This window comes from Papaver somniferum, unplaced genomic scaffold (genome assembly GCF_003573695.1).
Source record: "Papaver somniferum cultivar HN1 unplaced genomic scaffold, ASM357369v1 unplaced-scaffold_41, whole genome shotgun sequence".
NCBI lineage: Eukaryota > Viridiplantae > Streptophyta > Magnoliopsida > Ranunculales > Papaveraceae > Papaver > Papaver somniferum.
In genome coordinates, this window is record NW_020646638.1 from 1,630,132 (window position 1) to 1,645,424 (window position 15,293).

Below are 15,293 nucleotides of genomic sequence, written 5' to 3' on the forward strand. Positions count from 1 at the left end.
GTTTGGTCCCAAATTTTGGTTGAAAAATTTCCTGCTTGGCTTCCATCCGCTGCATGGTTTGCTAATTCGTCCGCTGCTTGATTTCCTTCCATGTAGTTGTGTTGTATAGTGACTTGCGGGATTTGCCTAAGTCCCATTTTTATTTCATCATTCCTGCTATGTGCCAAGGTGGCGAGGTAGTTGATGTGATGAACCTCAGGAGGTTCTCCGAGTCTGTTTCAAATAGGATTCTAGGCCATTGTCTCTCTGATGTTGTTCTTTAAGCCAATAGTAAGGCCCGTGTTTCTGCAGTTAGTGATGTCGTAATTCCTAGTGGTTGAGCCATAACTATTAAAGTTCGTGCATCAGAGTCTCTACAGATGAATCCAGCTCCTGCAAATCCCGGATGTCCTCTGGCTGCTCCATCTGTGTTAATCTTAATCCAGTTGATATTTGGAGTGGACCAACCTACCAATATTGTTGATGTTCTTTTATTAGTTATCGTGTTGTTGAATGTTGGTGTATCTCCTGGTATGATTGGTGGTGAAGCGTGCAGTGTCCAAGAAAATTCTTGTTGTAGTTTTGTGCCCAGGCTACAATTTCTTCTGAAGTTGTTTGTTTTTGTTGGTAAATTAGATCATTTCTGGATAGCCATAGGGTCCAAAATAGGAAACAGACCGAGGAGATTATAGATGTTGATGTTGGATGCTGGAGGATTTGGGATATGGTTGTTTGTGGAGTTAAAGTGAAGTTTGGGTTGAGGTTGGTGTTTGGTGCATTTTGAAGTTGGTTGAATAAGATGTTCCAGGAAGAAGCCGTTGTTGGACAATGAATTAAAAGGTGGCCTGCTACTTCCATATCAGTATTGCATCTAGGGCATATGTCTGAGTTGGTCAAATGGATTCGATGTAAGAGAGAGAAGGTCGGTAATCCTTCATTGATGGCTTTCCACAAGAAAAACCGAATTTTTGGTGGACATGGTAAGGTCCATAAGAATTTGGTAGGTGGTAGAGGTGTGTGGGTTGGTTGACCATGGGTTAGACATTTGTATCCTGAAGATGTGGTGTAGTTTCCCGATTTTGAGTGCGGCCAGATAATTTTATCTGGAGTATTGTTTTGGGGTAGGTGGATGTTGATGATTTTCTGAATTGTTGGGTTGGGAAAGGTGTTCAATTTTTCATGATTCCGGGAGTGGGAGATTGGGTCGATGATATTTGCTACCATTTGGATTGGGTAGCATCGTGTTGGATCTAGATTGGTAGAGTGTGGAATCCAATTAGCCTCTATCGGAGTTGATAATCCATTTCCAATATGATGGAAAATTAAGTTTTGCATGGTAGGGATAATTGATGCTAGTTGTCTCCATTGAGGACTGGAAGAGGAAGGAATGGCAACGTTTCCTTGTAGAATTGGTTGTTCATTGAGGTAATTTGCACTGAAAAGACTTCCGCATATGGAATTAGGTTGTTCATGCAAATTCCAGATTCTTTTCAATACAAGGGCTGCATTATGATCACTGCTTTTTCTTATCCCTAATCCCCCTTCGGCTAATGGCTTTGTTGCTTTATCCCATCCTATAGGGTGTAGTTTTTTGGTTGTTGAGTCATGTCCCCAGAAAAAATTCCTGGTTATATGATCTACTTGTTTGTGTATATTTTTGGGAAGTTTTTTTGTTTGCATTATGTGATTTGTGGTAGGGGTTAGGGATGTTTTGATGAGGAGGAGTCTTCCGGCCGGGGTTAGGCATTTTGTCATTCATCCTTTTGCTTTTCTATCCAATCTTTGTAGGAGAGAAGCGAATGTGTGATTTGCTGCTCTTCCTTGTTTAAACTGTATGCCTAGATAGGTTGGCGGTTTTGATGTGGTCGACATATTAAAGAATTGTTGAAGATCACTTATTTTGATTGGGTCTAAATTAGGATGGTGTATGATTACTGATTTGGAAGCGTTAATTACTTGCCCTGCATAGGAGCTATAGGCCTGTAGAAGTGTTTTAAGGTGATGGTTACTCTGAGTTGACGCTTTAAAAGTGATCAGTAGATCATCTGCATACATTAGGTGAATTATGAGATGTGCTTTTTGTGAAATGTTAATTCCTCGAACTAATTTTTGGTTTTGAAGGTTTCCCAGGTTTGTGGATTGGATTTCAGCACATATGATAAAAATATAGGACGATAGTGGGTCTCCTTGTCTGATGCCTCTACTTGGGGTGATGTATCCATGAGGTGTACCGTTAATTTTGATGGAGTAAGTAACTGTTGTGATGCAAAGCATAATGTAGTTTATAAAGGCTGATGGGAATCCAAGTTTTGTAAATGAAGTTTTGATGAATCCCCAGTCTAGGCTGTCATAGGCTTTTTGGATATCTAGTTTGAGAGCTTTTTTTGGATCTTTGGTGGATTTTGAGGTTCTAATGTTATGAAAGAGTTCTCCAGCAATGGCTATATTGTTGTGCATTGATCTTTGCGGAACAAAAGCACTTTGGAAAGGGCTTATTAAAAAGGGCAGAATAGGTCTAATCCGGTTGACTAATATTTTTGAGATGATTTTATATGTGACGTTGCCGAGTCTTATTGGCCTGAATTGTGAAGGTTTTGAAGGGTGGTCGACTTTAGGTATTAGTGTTATGTTTTTGTGATTCATGAGAGGGTGCATATTAAGGTTATTGAAGAAAGCTTTAACCATCGCTATCAATTGAGGGTGAGTTGTATCCCAGAAAACTTTAAAAAAACTTACTTGTATAGCCATCTGGACCTGGAGCACTTTCAGAATTTATGGAGAAAAGTGTTTGTTTGATTTCTGCTGTAGTTACTTCCTTCGTAAGTTGGTATGATTGTCTAGGAGTCAATCTTGGTCTGATGTTTGTGAATTGATCTTCATTTATTACTGTCGGTGGAGCCGTATATTTCTGAGAACAGTGTTCTAGGGTGAGTTGAATAACGTCTTCCTTTTTGCTAATCCAGTTGTTTTGTGAGTCTCTTAGTTGTTGTATATTGTTACAAGCTCTGTGAATGGTAGCTTTAGTATGGAAAAAAGTTGTGTTAAGATCGCCCGATTGAAGCCACTGAATTCTAGATCTTTGTTGCCAATATGTCGCATGACATTGTAATAATTCTTCATGTTCTATTCTCAGTTGTTTTTCTTGAATCAGCCAAAGTTCTAGATCTGATCCAATTTGGGAAGCACATTGGTGTTGGGCGTTCTTTATCTTGGCTGTTGATTCCTTTATATTAGTTGGTAGGTGGCCAAAGGTTTCCTTGTTCCATTATAGGAGAGTTTGTCCTGTTGTGATTAGCTTTAGCTGTAGGTTGAGTGTAGGTTCATTATCTTGTTGTTGTTCCCAAGCCGGTTCGACTATCTGTTTGAGTTGGGGATGAGAGAGCCAGAGGTGTTCGACTTTGTAATTTTTTGTTCCTTGTCAGTCTATTGCTTTCTTCTGTAGTAGTATCGGGGCATGATCAAATGTTATTCTTGGAAGGTGAGTAACTGTTGCATGTGGGTTTGCCGTACTCCATAGTTGAGTTGCTAAAGCCCTATCTAATCTTTCTAGGATATTATCTTGCCCTATTTGGTTGTTTGTCCAAGTGTATGGGTCTCCTCGGAATCCTAAATATATAAAACCCATCTGATCCATCAGGGTGAGTAGAGGTTGAGATTGAGCATATGTTACTTGCCTTCCTCCTTTTTTTTCCGATTGATTTAAGACGTCGTTGAAATCTCCTATTAATAGCCAGGGTGTAGACGGGTCAATATTGTTTAAGATTGTTGGAAATTCTTGCCAAAGATTTTTCCTTATATCCGGATGTGGAGGGCCATAGATACCCGTGAAGAACCATGGTTGTTCCGGAGGCGGTGGTGTAACTTTTGTGTGGATGCAATTTTGAGATTGAAGTAATATTTGGATATTTAGGTTATCTTCCCACATTAAGCAAAGTCCCCATCGTCTTCCAATTTTTTGGATGTTGAAGTAATTATTGAATTGAAGGGATTGTGCTAATCTTCTTATGTGTTGATTGTTAGCAAGTGTTTCAGATAAAAATAGGATGCTAGGCTTGTAAAGATTAACTAGTCCTTTTAAATGTTGAATTGAGGGTGGTAGGTTTATGCCTTGACAATTCCAAGCAAGGTTAGTCATAGTGAAAAGGACGAACTACATTTGTGTGAAATATTTTTGGTGGGTTTTGCAGTCTGAGGTTAGGGAAGTTTAAGAAAGTTTTTGAAGATAGGTTTCAATGGGTTTTTGAAGATATGGAATATTTAGGTTTAATAGGGTTTTATGAGTAGAGAAGGCTTTTTGTGGAATAAGAAAAGAAATGGTTAGACTAAGAATATGAACCTTTCAACAGAGAGTAAATCACATATCCAAGTGCAGTAGAAGAGAAAAAACAAGGGAATTTTAAAGGTGCTATATCAGCCAAACCAGTATTCTGAGCAATTACTTATTACACAGAGAATGCTTCAAAACAAACACTATACAGAGCAATTACTTATTACACAGAGAATGCTTCAAAACAAACACTATACAGAGAAGAAATATAGGGTTGAACATAATAGATGTGAATACAAGTTAAGATTACAATATAGACCTATGCTTCAATATTACAGAACATACTTATATTATAAAGACAATTTAGGTACCAAGCATAAGAGATGTGAATATATGTTAAGAGTACAATATAGACTTATGTATCAAAATGAGAATATGTTAAAGACACAAGAATAGATCAATGAAAAGGATACTTTAGTTTTCTGGTAAAATTAAGATGGTTTGTAACACTCTAATTCAAAATTCAGAAGAAACAAGACAGATTAAAATGTGGCTGTAAAGAAGCCTAAGAGAAGTAGATTCAAGCAATTTCAAACCAATTGAGAGACAAGATTTAACCAGCACTATAGAAAATTATCAGCAAATTTGGAGATGGGTACAAATCAAGCTTGCAGATTCAAAGTTTAAGTGCAGGTGACTGAATTCTAACAATTGTGACGAAACTAAATACTGCGCAAGGAAACAGTTCTTAACAATGCAGCAATAAGTAACAAAAACGGAACTTACAGACTCCTATATGACTACTTACAGAACTGGTGATACACGACAAATAGAATAAAAAGACACTAGTACCTTTATGAGAGTGCAGGAAACAGAATGCAAGTAGACTCAAGAGATGATGCAAAGATGCAGGTATCCTAACTGAAACAAGATGTAATGATGCAAATGAAACTGTAAATATATATATAAATAAATAAATAAATAAAGACTTACAACTAAGGTGTATACTGAGATGCAGATTATGCAAGTAAACTAGTTTGAAAGAAAACCAACAGTTGCTAACTGTATGCACAGATGGATTAAATTAATGCTAACTTACACTATAACACAGGAGAACTAAAAATTAAAACTGCCAGTAGAGAACTAAGATGCAGTGTATATACAAGTAGATTAAAATTTAGTAGTTAACCTACAATGGCAGCTGATGCAAAACAGTGTAAAACCAAAACCAAGTTAGTTAACAAAGTGTAATACCAGAATAGGTTAAACTAGAACAGTGCCGAACCAAAACAGTGTAATATCAGAAAGTAGTCTAAGGAAGGGTTATGGATTAAAATTTAACAATATTCCAGTTTATAGCACTAAAGGGGCATCATTCACAGAGTGGTTAAAAGGAGAATATTACCATGCAAATAACTATAATATCAACACACTATTTATCCAAGAAGAGAGAGCAGAGCATCATTTATATAAGCAAGCACTATTAAACAAGCAGTGTGAGCAAACAAAAGGTATGAACCACCAGCTCAATCTAGAAGGTAACCTAGTAACTAGCAAACACAATACATAGATGTATGGATATTAACAGGATGTACCAAAAAACTGAGATACAAGCAAGCATATTAAACTTAGGCATGGGTTATAGACAGTGAACCAAAATATGTAGGGGGTATCCACCGGCCTTTGAATGTGACTTTTGTTGCATTGGGTATGTCCGATTAAGGAAGATGTTAGTGTTGTGAATCTTGAGATTCTGTAGGTGGTGCAGTGATGGCTGGCTGTGACGAAGCGTCTTCAATAGAAGCAGTGTTGAGAGTGAAAATGATGGAACTGACAGATGGAGAAAGTGCTGGAAGCTCCAAAATGTCAGGACTGAACTTTTTCGCTGGTTGAAAGACATTTATCCATTGATCCAGTTCTTCATTAGTTACAATTCTTGAAAAGTCTGGAGCAGAAGATGAACCAATGCCTGTATTGTTCAAATAAGATTGCTGCTCGGGGTTTAGTCGCTTTATGGCTGGGCTTGGGAAGTCACTGTCTGATATGAGTTCAGCTTCTTCTATGTCTGAGACAGGAAAGTTGTAGGACTGAAAGGTTGATTGGTGAAGGTACATTATTACTTAATTTTCCTATTATTCCAATTTAATTGGATATTTTAACAGTAATTAATGTTTGGGACACGACTTATTTTTTTTTAATTATATAATTTTCTTTTAATGAGTAAGATTTCATTCATAAAATTAAAAACAGGCCGAGGCCAAGAGTAGAGCCTCACTTCCCCTAGTATTAGGCTAAGTCCTATGGGTGCTAATCTAGAAGCTAGATAACAATCCACGTCAGTTGGGGCAACCTCCTAAGTCCTATGGGAGTGCTAATCTAGCAGCTAGATTAACAGTCTGCGTCATCTGGGATCACTGTCCAACGCTGTTTGGTTCAGCGCTTTAAATCTCAGCCGTTAGATCAGAAAATTAATTCCCTAGCGCTGAACCATTCAGCGTAAAGATCACTTTTTGAGCGCTGAACCATTCAACGCTTTAATGTCGCTGCTAGTTCAACTGCGAGCAAAATTTAGGAGAGAGAACTAATGTTAAAAAGTAGGCCACACTTTTTTTTGAACTGCAACACTTTTCTGCTAATCTAGCAGCTCAATCTAGCCCATAGGACTTAGCCTTAGATTAATCTAATCTACTAAAAGTTTCTGATTGATACATGAAGGTGGCATTTGTTTAACCAAAGTATTTGCTGCTGGCAGTTCTGGATACAAAATAAAATCCAAGAAAGCTTTCACATTGTCTTATTCTTATGGTTGCTTCTTCCAAAATAGCTTTGTTGTTAAAATCGGTGGCTCCTGGTTCGCCATTGAGAACTTTAATCAAACTTTTACAGTTGCTTTCAATGCTGAAGTTGGTGATTCTTTTTCTGCTTCCCATGATGTTTCCTGCAATACCCCTATTGCCTTTGCTTCTTGCGGATCTGAAAATCTGAAGGTCCTGCTCTTCCTACTCGAAAGGAACCTATATCATCACGTACAATCAGTGCAAAACTAGAGGGTAGAGAATTTGAAATCAAGAACACCTACATTGATTTTTAGGTTATGTCTGTTTGGACTTATACAAGGGACGTGATTCTTTTGACTCTTTTTCTAATGTTTGAGCTAGCGCTCTTTTTCCTTGTCCATAGTTGTTTGTTGTGGACTTTGAGATAGTCCTTGAAAGGTTTTATTATATCTGGTTCTAAATAAACCACAACTTAGTTGCCACTAGATCTAAAGAGATTACATCATTTGGGGATTTAAACCATTTCTTACAGATATCTATTATTTTAGTAGTGTTCCTGGAGTTAACATGCACAAGGTTGGGGCCTAATTCCCTAACTGCTTTAGCAAAGGAGCAATGTAAGAAGAGATGTTCAACTGTTTTCCCTTGTTCCCTACAAAAACGACAGTTGGGGTTAATATTTCGAATGATTCCTTTTAGCTTCGAATTAGTCGATAAAGCATTTTGAAGACATTTCCACAAGATGAGTTTAATTCTTGGAGATATCTCTAGATTTCCAAAAACAATCCTATAAACATAAGTTAGATGAGGTTATTCCATTCTCATTAATCTTATTATACATTTATGATACTGTGAATTCTCATGTGTTTGTTAGTTTCCATCTCAGGTTATCCTTTTTAAGAAGATTACAACTATTCAGGAAAGGATGAATCTTACAATAAAAAAGAAAGTAGTTGTAATTTCAGGGAAAGATGTGAAGATTAAAGCAGTATTCCATTTTTTAGAGGTCATGTCAATCAAATATGATACTAGAGATAGAGAATTATTGGATCTAGTTTTATATTTTGTAAGATTGTCCCCCAAACCTGGTATCCAATGATCATCCCAGATGTTTATGCTTGACCATCTCCTACTTCTCATATACTGTTTTGTTCAACTAACTTCAGACCTTGACAAATAAATTTCCATATCCAGGAACATTTGTCTGAAGATTTAGGCCTAAGAGGAAATTTGTTCCTAATTTTTTTAGGTTCTAATGCTTGAGCCCATAGAGAATTAATCCTTTAATAACCTCTATGTCAGTTGAGCTATCATGGTAGATTAAATTTATATGCATCTCAGAATTCTAAGCTATGTTTACTCATCGGTTAACAAGGACTAGGTCCAGCTTTTGGATAAGTTCAATCCCCCACCAAAAATCTGTTTGGATTGCATTGATTTTACTGGATTTTTTTTTGGTAAAAGAAAACATCTCATCTAATAAGTTGCCGTACTAGCCAAAACTGATTTATTCAAAATCATTTTACTTGTTTGAGGCAAGAATTTACTTTTCCAACCCTGCGATTTAGGCTCCACATTATCCACTATATTTTCAAAGGTTTCTATTTTTGATTTATCTATGACGAGAGGTGCTCCCGTATATGAATCTTTAAGGTTGATGTGTTTATTTTTTAGAAATTTAGATATCATTCTCTGGTGTTTATGATGCACTTTTTGACAAAGACTCATGAGTTATCAAAGTTGATAAGTTGACCCAAGGACTTACTAAACAGATCTATTGTGTTGAGTAAATTTTTACATTCAATAAGGTCAGCTTTAACAAAAAGGAGGAAATCTTCTGCAAAGAACAAGTGTGAAATTGGGCTACCTTTCGGAGTTAATATAACTCCATGAATAACTTTATTTTTTTCTTGGGTTAATAGAAGTCTAGGGAAAACTTCCATACAAATTATGAAGAGGTAAGGAGATAAAGGCTCTTCTTGCATAATTCCCTAGTAGGTTTAAAGAAATTCCATGGTGTGCCATTTAACAAGACTACTGTTGAGGTAGGGGCTATACATTGTTTTATCTGAGAACAGGCATGAGGAGTGAAACGATTTTATTTTTAAAGAATTGATAAATTCCCAATTGACTATGTCAAAGGCTTTGGAAAATTTAATTTGATTCCTAAACTTCTAGTTCTAGCCTTTTTTTTCTTCTTAAATGTATGAATTACTTCATGGGCCCCAATGGTATTATCTGTGATCTGTCTTGAAGATAACAAATCTGATTAGAATGGAGATATTATTTTATCCAATAGAGTTTTGATTCTATCAGCTAAAATCTTGGATATTATTTTATATATAGTATTACAAAGGCCAGTTGGTCTAAATTTTCCACGGTCTTTAAGGTGTTTGACTTTAGGTATTAAAAATAAATGAGTCTTGTTTATGTCTTAAAAAAGTGGTGGTCTAATAACCATACCCAATATTTCATTCGGCATTCTGTATGGACTAACTCCAATATAATTCCAAGAGAATCAACTAGAGAGTGAGACTCGATCAAGGAAAAAAAATCCAAGAGTTATATCTCAATTTCTCAATACAATCTGCAATCAAATAGATAGGAATCTGTGAGCCTGATTGATATGAGAAATAACATGAACAATATCAAAAACCAATGTTCAAGTGTGAATCAATTTAAATCAACAACCAAAGGTCGGATTTACCAATTGATTGAACTATGCACAACCTGTGATATTTCAATTATATAAACAAATATAACGCGGAAAAGAAATAACACAGACACCAGAAGTTTTGTTAACGAGGAAACTGCAAATGAAGAAAAACCCCGGGACTTAGTCCAGATTTGAATAACACACTATATTAAGCCTCTACAGACACTAGCCTACTTTACGTTAACTTCGGGCTAGAATGTAGTTGAGTCCTAACCAAGTCTCACACCGATTAAGGTACAGTCGCGTTCCTTACGCCTCTAAATCCCAGCAGTACTCTACGCACTTGATTCCCTTAGTTGATCTCACCCAAAACTAAGAGTTTCTACGACCCAAAGTCGAAGACTTGATAAACAAATCTGTCTCCCGCAGAAAAGTCTATTCTGATTGATAAATCTGTCTCCCATAGAAATACCTACAAAGTTTTTGTACCGTCTTTCGATAAATCAAGGTAAATATGAACCAATTGATAATCCAGTCTTATATTCCCGAAGAACAACTTAGAAATATCAATCACCTCACAATAACTTAACTATATGGTAGTAGAACAAGTTATTGTGGAATCACAAAGAATGAGACGAAGAGATTGGTGATTACTTTTTATATTTTACCTATCAGAGATAAATTTCGATCCAATCTTAGAGAAAATAGTACTCAATGCGGTAGAACAAGTAAGATCAGAACACGCAACTACAGAGAAAATAATTGGGTCTGGCTTCAGAATCCCAATGAAGTCTTTAAGTCGATAACCTATAATGGTTTTAGGAAAAACCTAGGTTAAAAGAGAATCGACTCTAGTACACAACTAGTATCACACAGGAGGTGTGGGGATTAGGTTTCCCAGTTGTTAGAGTTCTCCCTTATATAGTCTTCAAATCAGGGTTTGATAGCTTTGAAACAAAGCAATCAATATTTACCGTTAGATGAAATCCTGATTTAAGATTCAAGCTAAGTTTGCTTAAAACCAAAGCAATATCTCTCCACCGTTAGATGGTCTTAGCTTGTTACACACAAATGAAATATACCTTCAATTAGATATGGGTAGCCGTATCTAAATGTGTATATTGAGTTGGCTCAACAATAGTTAGTCATATGAACACTTTTCTATTAACTACATTCATCTAACACTTCTAGATCAAATGATAATCAAATGAATCCAATTGTGTTACTCATGGAGTTGTTCAATTGTTTATATTCTCATAGAAGTACACAAGACACAATTGAAACAAAATCAGATTGATTCAAGAGAATCAATTCATGAACATTAAGCCCCGGTTTGCAAAGATTGCATTACTTAATTTATATACGTATTTGTTCATGAGTATGAAATCATACTTAACCGATTTAAGAACTTAGACCAACTTAGTTTTCAAACGGGTACGCAAACTTAAGTTCCATATATTGGTCTTGTCCGACAGATCGTAAACATGTATGCATACTGTCGTCCCAGACCTAACTCAGGTAAAACCGTTCGCATAATGGTATGCATACTTGGTTCCCGGACTTTAACAGTTAAAACCATTTGCATACAGTTAAAACCGTTCGCATACTAGTATGCAAACTTGGTTTCGGGACCTGAATCATACCACAACAGTTTGCATACTAGTATGCATACTATGCTATATCCAGACAATGGTTAATTATTCTAAACTCCCATTTCAATCATTGAAACATCCTTAGAAGACGAAAATAGATGTCTCACACAAACTATTAGCTTATAAGTAATTTTCAAGTGATCGAATGATCAATACGGAACATTCCGAGTCTACATCAAATGAGTGTCTCACACAAATCATGTAAGATGTTTCAAGGCAATTTTCATTTGATCATCTTTTGACTCATTATTTAGTTTCCAACAAATAAATTGTTTCCAGCTAAACTCATCAAGAATAATGATGAACGTAGCTAAAGCAAAAAGCTTCAAACACATATTTTGAGAAAGATATAAGCAAGTTAAAGTCTATATGGATATACGACTTAGTCTCAATGTGAGATAGAATATAATAGACTTCTGAGTGATAGATAAGTTCAAGTCTCCACATACATTTTGTTGATGAAGTTCCTCCAAGCTCCCCTCAGTAGATCTTCGTCTTCAATCGATGAACATCGTGAAGTCTAAAGCTCAACTACACATTTTATCCTAGTTCGAGACATATCTGTAAGTAGACTAGAAATCAAGACTTATAGTTTTGATCACCTAAACTTGACAAACAAGCTTGAGATAGCAACGATTGCGAGTTCGACCGAGCAGTGCTCTAACATGTTTGGGTTCATCAGTTTTTTAAAAAAAACGTCTTGAACTGTGAGAGTAACTTGGGATCCGACTGCGTCCTAGTTATTCTCGAAAAAACTCACTGTAAAATTGTCAGGACCTGGAGATTTATTTGGTTTCATTTTCTTTAAGACAAAGAGAATTTTCCTTTTTGAATGAATAACATTAATTAAAATATTGTCATTATTTGAAACACTAGGGGATATGTTTTCTAGAAAGGCTGCATGAAGATAAAGATTTGTATTGTCAGCTGAGAAAATATTTTGGAAATAATTTATTAAGATATTACTAATTTCAGTTCTATCATAAGTGACAATATTTTATTCTAATTTCTCTTTCTTAGAGTTATAATATGGAAATACTTTGTATTTTTTCCCTCTAGTACTATCATGTTATCTCTAGATTGTTGCTTTGCTATTGCTTCCTGTTAGAGCATTGCTCGGTTTAACCCACCAAGCGTTGGTATGTCAAGTTTGGTTGTCATATTTTGGTGAACCAAAACTAATTTAAAGAGTCGCTTGATTATTTACTAGAGTCAACTTCGTATAGGTTAGCTAGAAAGTTATTAGGATATGAGGCTTACAAGTATTACTCGAAGACTTGAAGAATGTGAAGAAGTAAAGAGATACATCGATGACATCATCCTTCCTCTTGAGGTTAGTAATATTTTGACTTAAACTGTTTCATTTCTAACGTATCTTTCAAGTCGTGCTATATTGAAAACATAACTGCGAAGCTGTGAATGATTATACTCTAGTTAGACGTAGTATTAAGGAAATATAATACGAAGTATAATGACTATCTTTTGAACTTCGTATATAAGACATCGACATAATCGTATGAATGCTATTGTGATTATCTATGGGTATGGGTGAAGATTTCGTCCTAGGAAACAATGTTTTACATTCGTTTAAAGAAAGTACAATTCATAAACTTGTTTTGTGAATCGAAAGGAAAATCGCTAGGCTTATTGGTATTGTTATTCATTGCAAATCTTTGGATTACCAATATGTGCGTTTAGTATAATCGCTCATAACTTGTTTATGTATCTTGGTAAAACTATTCACAATGCCTGACTTATGTATCGGTATGACTTTTATTAGTGAAACCAATCTTAAGTAATCACCTGAGATGGTATGATTGATATTTGTAATTGGTGTGACCATTCCTAGTCATTGGGTAACCGATCCTAATACTTGGTGGGACTAATCACAAGATGTGTAATCGATCCTTGTAGTAGGTTAACAAGTCATAGTAATTGGTGTAACCGGTCCTATGACTTGTGCGACCGATCACAAGTAATACCATGAGATAGTGGTAACGAATCCTGGTACTTAGTTAGCCATTTTATGGAAACTAGTGTAACCGATCCTAGTAGCCACTTGGAGGTAGAACCGAACTCTGTGTCTGGTAGAACCGCTAAGCCCATGAATGGTGATTGGATGTTTTTGATCAATCACATAGTTCTTGGAAATCAGATGAACCAATTCTAAACTCCTTTGGAAGTGTGGAAAATCGGTTCCAAGATTGTAAATATGAAAAATGATTTACAAAGTAAAGATGTCGACATACTTTGAACATGTGCAATAATTCTTATCTATTATTGTTCAAAGATATTCCTTAATAACTAAAGGAGAATCCCGGATCGAAATAAATTGAGAATCTTTTAATTAAGGTTTTTAATTTTATATGCTTTGAATTTCCAGCAATTAAATGCATATCTTTAGAAAATAAAAATTGCTAATGTGCATTTACTAATTGGAGATTTTCTACTGAGATTTCGATCAATATTTGGACAGAGCATTTCCAGGAATTATGAAAATCGATTTTGGCTTTATTGCATATCTTTGAGAATATTCGGTTTTGAAAATTCCTTGGTGTGCAAATTTCCTTGGTCTATAAATATTGAAGTTTGCATTTCGAGCAAACTAATCCTCAGAGCCAGCAAAACTACCTAGTTGTGTTGTTACTGGTGGAGCCGTCTATTCGGAGAGGAAAGTATCCTAATTAGGTGAAATCTCTTACGACCGCTCGTTTTAAAGACTTCTTTGGGAAGAAAAGCTCTATTAGTACCGTTGGTGGGAAACTAGATAATTGCGGTTTATTACTCCCTCTGTTTTGAAAGACCGTCCTCTATTCCATTTTGGTATGTTTCAAAAATGTGTCCAGCTTCTGTTTATAGTCATATTTTTCCAATGAACTCTCTAACATACCCTTAAGTTTTTTATATTCATAATTTCTATTTTAATGAGACCCAATCTATAAGATTAATGAAATCTATATAATTAAGGAAAAAAATATATCCTTTTGAAGACAATATATGTATGGTTCCAAATTAAATTCTTTATTAAGGTTATACTCCATAAGTATACAATATTTATTGATATTGTTTCTATAAATCGATATGTTTTAGTTTCCTTTTTTTATTTTCTATTTACAATCCCAATACAATTTTTGGTAGTTTTTACTACTAACATATTTATTGAAATAAATTAGATTGTAAACTACCATAGTCTCCTTAATATCTTGACAAAGTCAAACCGGACTGTCTTTTGGAAACGGAGGGAGTATTAGTTTTCGATTGATTTGATTGACTAACAGTTGTTGAACTTTGATTGCACCTAGTTTGTTTATGCTTGAGAATCTTCTCTTCTGATATAAGATTTGTTGTAGTATTTCGATTGCGGTAAATAAGAGTTCGTTGCTCGGACTTGTAAAGATTTAAAAACATAAAAATATATACAAAAATTTGTCACAGGATCAAGAGATATTGGGACTCAGGATTTCACCAATTCTTATACTCATGCGATTCAATTATTAATTCTAAACAATTAAAGCTTATATTGATAACAAATATCGACTCTTACTTTGCCAAAAATAGATTTTGTAAAGTATTATATGTAAATCATAAGCATGATGCATCAAGAATCTCATGGATTAAGCATACATCATCAGACAAAATCACAAATAATCAATAAAAATCATAATTCCATTCATAATAGTGCAAATGGTCATAAAAGAATTAAATAAAAATTACTCATGCATAAAGAATGGTTTCTTCCATCATCCCAGTATTGGGGTTTAGCTATTCATATTAATCATAAACTCAAAATATTAATTCAAAGAACAAAGTGTGATCAAAAGAGTCAAAAGTTATAAAACAGTGGTTCTGTGACCCACAAAATACGTCCAGAAAGAAACGATACCAGGGAACTGCAGTAAAACAACGACACTCTGCTGCTGCTGTTGACGCTGCAGAAAATAAGACTGCTCTGTGCAGTCCAT